The sequence below is a fragment of the Euprymna scolopes genome, chromosome 38 (assembly GCF_053919585.1).
Source record: "Euprymna scolopes isolate OS-2025 chromosome 38, ASM5391958v1, whole genome shotgun sequence".
NCBI lineage: Eukaryota > Metazoa > Mollusca > Cephalopoda > Sepiida > Sepiolidae > Euprymna > Euprymna scolopes.
This window is the reverse complement of record NC_136519.1, coordinates 80,529,400-80,536,495: the sequence shown is the minus strand read 5'-3', so window position 1 is coordinate 80,536,495 and position 7,096 is coordinate 80,529,400.

Here is a 7,096-nt window from a genome sequence, read left to right as displayed (position 1 = left end):
TTTATGTCAAGGGGGCACAAGTGATACGAGTTCATCAGAGCACATTCCATTAGAATACTGTGAAACAGACACAAGGATGCAACATTGCGGAGATGAGACAGAGGTTGGAACTTGGTTGATAGCACGCAACCTATTAGATTTGAGACTCTTTTTTTTAGCCCTGTCAAAGAGGGAAAGACTACTGGTAGATGTGTGGGAACATGATGAGAATTGGCAGCCAACCGGATGTTAACGCATCCACCATGGGAGACAAAATAAAAAATCGTCGTTTGCACATGGCTCCACACATCGCTTCCGCTTGGGGAAAAAAAATAAGATAACCACAAAATAATTATCAACCAATGGCAGAGCTCCGCGCCTAAAATAAACACCTCAAATATCACAGTCGCTGAGAGCCAGTTTGCGACTATAAAAACGAGGTATTTGAGGGAATCGAGAGGAGGGAACAGGAGATTTTCGCCCAACTGCGCCAGTGAACGCACGGACATTCTCCCACCCGACCTAAAGAGATGAAGAAGAAAAAGAAATAAGGCACCAGTGAATTGAAGCCGACTACGCTCTCATGTTATGGGCCAAAATGCCTTCAATTCTAAACGATGCCTAATTTACACAAACCAAAGAAGAGAGAGGAGGAGAAAGAAGACGAAGACGCCGGGCTGCTAGCGCTGATGAAAGAAGTCACTCGCTTTCCAGTTACAAGTCAGGACACGCATCACCGACAGCAGGATGACCGGCCTACCCTAACCCTCTCCATCGTCTAAAAGATAAGTTACATTTTAAGAACATTCATTCCTTGTAAATTCATACATACCTACAAACAGTTTACGAACATTCATTCCTTGTCAATTCATACATACTTACAAACATTTTACGAACATTCATTCCTTGTCAATTCATACATACCTACAAACAGTTTACGAACATTCATTCCTTGTCAATTCATACATACCTACAAACATTTTACGAACATTCATTCCTTGTCAATTCATACATACCTACAAACATTTTACGAACATTCATTCCTTGTCAATTCATACATACCTACAAACATTTTACGAACATTCATCTCCTTTGTTAAATCACATTCCATCCTACGAACACTTTGCCTCTCCTAATACAAATTGTTGGTAGTAAATAAAATCGGTTCTCAACCATTAATATTCGTCTGTCTTTATATGGAGTCAGAATCTACACACTTCCAACGTTATTCATTTCAGGTATTCTTGGTTGTGGCTTCTATAGCATCCTTTCCTCCCCCTAATCCTTCTCATAAATATCCAGGCCATAGATGCAGCAATCCAGATGTGGTAACAATGGTCCATACACGAGCAAGTTTTGAGATACTGTCAGGTATGAGTATTTTTCTAGCATGGTATAGAGAGGCCGCCTTTTTCTAAGTGCACTGTATTCTAGAAATATATATAACTAGCAAGTTATGGTGGGGGGGGGTCGGTTTTAAACTACCAGTAAAAGTAAAATCTACACATTACCCCATGTTTTTGCGTTCGTGAAAATAGATGCCTATTTAAAGTGTGTTTTTACTGTAATCTAGACAAAAAAAATCATTTTATAGTTAGATATTTATAGATTTATAATGAATTGGAATCAGTAATTGTATCGGAATTGGGGAAAATATTGGAATAGCCCCATCACTAATTAAAAGGTTTGGTACAGTATCTGGGATGGTAAGGTGAGCAGAGAGGGTTAGCCCCAAATACAGGGCGACCCACCCTTCTCCCCCCCCCCAAAAAAAGGAAAAGAAACAAAAAACAAACAGCACCCACAATTTTTTTGTAACTCATAGTCGCATGAGATTTTTCAAACTCATAGTAGCATGAGATTAAATATTATAGAATAACAAATATCTAAACGTAAAAATAGGGAAAAAATTATAACCCATTGACTTAGAATGTGTGTTTTATGTCAAATTAATGTTTGAATATGATTAAATTTGTGTTCATTTTTAAATTTAATATTAACCCTTATTACTTTCTAACTGTGCATCGAGCAGACACCTTAATACTTAATTTGCTGCACCTTGTTGTAGCAAAAGTCGACATAAAATTTCAGACAAAATCAGTTCATTAGTTTCCGAGTAAACTTCTAGACTAAATGTGGTACTATGTTGACTAATCCCTATTAATCTCTATTAATCCTTATTAATCTCTATTAATCCTTATTAATCCCTATTAATCTCTATTAATCCCTATTAATCTCTATTAATCCCTATTAATCTCCATTAATCCTTATTAATCTCTATTAATCCCTAACTATCAACTGCATGGATACCATAATACTTAGTTCGCTGCACCTGATCATAACAAAGGTCCATACAAAATTGGAGCCAGTGTTATATATGGAGGAGCACAGATCCCAGTAAGTAGTGAAACAACATAAATAAGTTCGAAAATATTCATTAAAGGAAAAGGCTAGAATTGAACCCAGTAATCAAAAGTTAAAAGTGAAAAAGTGAATGTATAATGAAATCCTATGAATGTAGAGCAATTGTTCATTGTTGAGAAATAACTAAATATATTAATTATGTCAGAGTTAGGAGAATGAACAATTAAATTTAGGAATTTTCTTTGTGTTGCAAAAAAAAAAAAACGTGTTGGACATGTGTGTATGTAAATCCATGTGAGAAAACATTCACATGGCTGAAGCACGTTTTGACGTCACAAAGAAAGATAGTTTACAATATATTCAGTTAAAAGGGTTCGAAATTAGACATTTGAGTTTAAGGTGAAGAGACACAGCAGGGAGTCACAGCAGTTGAGATAGCTTAAATGCTTTTGGAAGCAACCAAAAAGGGAAACAAGAAAATGTAACTCCAATAGGCAATTGAATTCCTGATCATCAATCATCCAGATGAGAGAATAAAAGTCTTCGTTTGTCATCTTTAAACCTGAAAGGTAATGTGTTTTTATCTACCTTCTTGAATATTAAACATTATATGAAACACCACCCTTCCATAATGTTAACTGGATCCCCTCCTTCAATAATGAATTAACTGGACATATACTAAATATATTTAGATCCTTCTTAGACAATAGAAGCATACAGGTTGTCATTGACGGATGTACATCCAAGCAGCATAACATTAATGTGGGAGTGCCTAAGGGGTTGATCCTTGGACAATTATTATTCCTGATATTCATAACCAACCTCCCTGATAATATTGTGTCCGAGATGAGTATATTTGCTGATAATACAACACTACAATATGCATGAGGGAAGAACAGATGTACATAAATCTAAGACAATGGCAGAATTGTTAGAAAATGACCGCCAGACCATATTGGAATGGGGCCTCAAATGGATGGTAACATTTATTGCTAGTAAAACTAAGCTGCTCTCCTTTAACAATTAAAAAATGCAAATTTAAATTAAATTAAAAAAAATAAAAATTTTAACTGAATTTAAAAAAATACATATTTATATTAATCGAATTCAAAAAATAAAAAATTTAAATTAATTCAATTAAAAAAATAAAAATTTGGGAATAAATTTTAAAATAAAATTTGAAATTGATTGAATTTAAACAAGCTGAGCATGCAGAATCCTCTCCACAAGTTAAAAATTTACTTTCACCATCACTAATGTTTGTGCAAAAAAATTTTTAAATTCAAGGAGATATTGAATTGAGATAAGTGCAAACAAATGGATGGAGGAATGATTTGAGGGCAATTTTACCCCTGTAATGCCCCCTAGCGGTGGAGCAACCAGAATTATACCAGAAAATCGGTTCTGGCAAAATTTACTTACACCATGACTAATGCTTGTACAAAATTTCAAAAAGTTCATGAGCAAGCAAATGAACGGAAGTGAATTACGAGGTCGAATCCTTCCTTTGTTTGGGGAACACAAAAAATAAAACTTTGGAATAAAATAATAATTTTTTTAAAAATTTAATTTCAAAACCTGAACAAATGCAGAGCTAAAAAAAAAAATTGTTTTTATTTTTTACATGAATCAAACAATAATGAGTTTGCTGTTGTCAATCAGTTGGTGTGATGTTCCATCGTTTGTGTTGACCCCGAAAAAAACTCATTTGTTAAAATTAAATATTTAGCAACATCTTTTCATTCAGACAAAATAAATAAATAAATAAATAATAATAAATAATAATAATAAATAAATGATAATAAATAAATAATAAATAATAATAATAAATAAATAAATAATAATAATAAATAAATAAATAAATAATAATAATAAATAAATAAATAAATAATAATAATAATAATAATAATAATAACAATAATAATAATAATAAATAATAAATAAATAATAATAACAATAAATAAATAATAAATAAAAAATAATAATAAATAATAATAATAACAATAATAATAAATAATAATAATAATAATAATAAATAAATAATAATAATAAATAAATAATAATAAATAATAATAACAATAATAATAATAAGTAATAATAAATAAATAATAATAATAACAAATAAATAATAATAATAATAATAATAATAATAATAAATAATGATAATAATAAATAAATAAATAAATAAATAATAATAATAAATAAATAAATAAATAAATAATAATAAATAAATAAATAAATAAAAACATAAAATTTTATTTTCCGAAATTCTTTTCGATGAGGTTTGGTAATTTGCATCATTCCACAATTCATATCTTCGTTGTGACATTCACGTTTCAAACATTTTTTTTTTTTAACCCCAAAAAGGCATACTGCCACTTGGATGTAAAGAGGTTACTATTTCGAATCGTGTCTAACAGGGGACTGTGGGGAGTTGAGCAACAATATATTTGTTCACATTACATTTAAACTTCAGCAAGTCAGTACAGTCATGGAAACAAGGAGTGAAATTCCAAAGTCCAGCCGTCGGAGGGAAGAAACTATTAGAGTAGAAAGCTTTCTGGCATCTAAGGACCACAACAGTGAAGAGGTGAGATTTTGTTGCTAGTCGGGTTTGTTGGGAATATGTACACCGAGGGGACACAAGTGCTACAAGTTTGTTAGAGCACATTTCATTAAACTACTTGTAACACAGGTGCAGTTATGCAACGGTGCGGCGATGAGACAGAGGCAGGAGCTTAGTCGATAGTGTGAGACTTGTTAGGTTTGAATTTCTGCTCGTCAGTACAGTCAGGGAAGCAGGAGGCAGGGAGGGAATTCCAAAGTCTAGTAGTTCGAGAGAAGCAACTATTAGATTAGAAGTGTTCCCGGTTTATAGGGGTTTCTATAGCGAAAGGGTGAGATTTTGCTACAAGACTAGATATTACAGGAACAGGAATGAAACGTTGCAACGATAGGACAGAGGTTGGAAGATGGTTTATATGGTGGGACTTGTTAGATCGAACACTCTTTTTTGGGATCCGAAGAGGGAAAGATTCATGGTAGACAAATGAAGCATGCATGGTCCCCCGGGAGTGCACAGTGGACGAGGCATAAAAAAAATGACTAAGTTCAGCATTTGTCCCCCACCCCCCAAGTCCCCAGAGGACGTCAAATCCTGGTGAATATGAAAAAAAAAAAAAGCTCCAAAAAGGCATGTTTTTTTTTTAGCCCTAAAAGTCCCAGACGGATGCAATCCCGAATTTTGCTAGGGTCATCCATACTGAATTTATATTAAGCCTCCACATTTTGGGCCAAATTTCAGAAAAATTTAATGGATGGATCGAAAGTTATGAGGCAAAAAGTGTCATTTTTGGCCATTTTGGGGCATTTTTTTTTTTTTACTGCTTTTGAGCCCCTGGGGACACAATGGGAATGTTAACAAAAAATTTGTTTTTTCCTGTACACATCTATTTAATGAAATACAATTTGTTGCAAAATTTCAGGAAAAACTACTGGACGGTTATTTGGTAATCGTTCAGACTAACGGACGCCACTGAAAACATAGGTCCCTCTCCGATAAATCGGGGGACTAATACGAATACTCCATCCATGTAACTTTCTTCAAATATCTTTTGTCGAACTTGTGAATATTGTGTCAAACTCTGGATTCTTTATGTCTAACTCATTGTCATCATATTGGATTTTTATTTCTTTGTGTACCTTTGAAGCGTGTGGTCATATGACCGTTTCTCATTTCTCTACAGTCAAACATACGAAATCAGGCAGAGACGATTGCTGGTACACCAGTTTGTCATTCTGTTGGGTCGATTGATATATAAGCTCTTTCTTTTGTGTCAAGCATATAAAAATAATATCTAAACTTACTTACAAGAGAACGTTCTTCATCTATGATATAAATCTCACTTGTCTGTTTAAATGTATGTATGTATGTTTGTATGTCTGCCTAAAACTTTCGAGAGAGGCAATGGATTTTCACGAGATTGGTATCATTTTGAAGCTCGACCCTTTGGACGACAAATATTGAAAAATTGGTTAAAAACATTAATTCCTTCACCCTCAACTAGGTACTTTTCTACAGGGAGTGGTCGCTTTTTCACCGATATTTTCGAAAGTCATCCCCTCTTTGCGATTGACTAAACTTAATTTAAACCTTCACTACTTCTGGTTTGGCAATGGACTCAACAGCAAAGACGTCACGTTTTTTTTTTGTACATTCTTTTCCTCCTCCGTGGTACGGGTTTGAGCCTGCCTGCCTATAACCACTTTTTTTTTTTTTTTTTTTTTGCTCAACACACACGTCCAAGCACCCGAGAACCCCAGCTAGTTTCTAATAAACAATTAATGGAAAGGGCAAAAAATGTCAGAAAAGATGTTTCAACATACATAGAGTCATCAGGTTAACCATATGGTGTCCTAATACACCGTGTCTAAAAAATAATTATTTTGAGCAAAAATTGAAACAGTATGACGAGATCCCTGGCGACACCAGATGATCTTGCTTTTCAAATAGAGGAAGAGAAGATGGGTGAGGAAAAACAGATGTTTATGAGATTCCTGTCCACAGAAAAGAGTAAATATTTCAATGAGAGAAGAAATAGTGAATATTTCGATGGGAAAGAAATAAAGAAATAAATATGATAATGAGATTCTCGAGGGCAGAAAAAGCAATACAGGGTCGTTTTCTGGTTTAGGTTAGAACAACAATTCAAATTATTAAAGAAACAAGATTCTATCGAAAGGTACGTGGGGG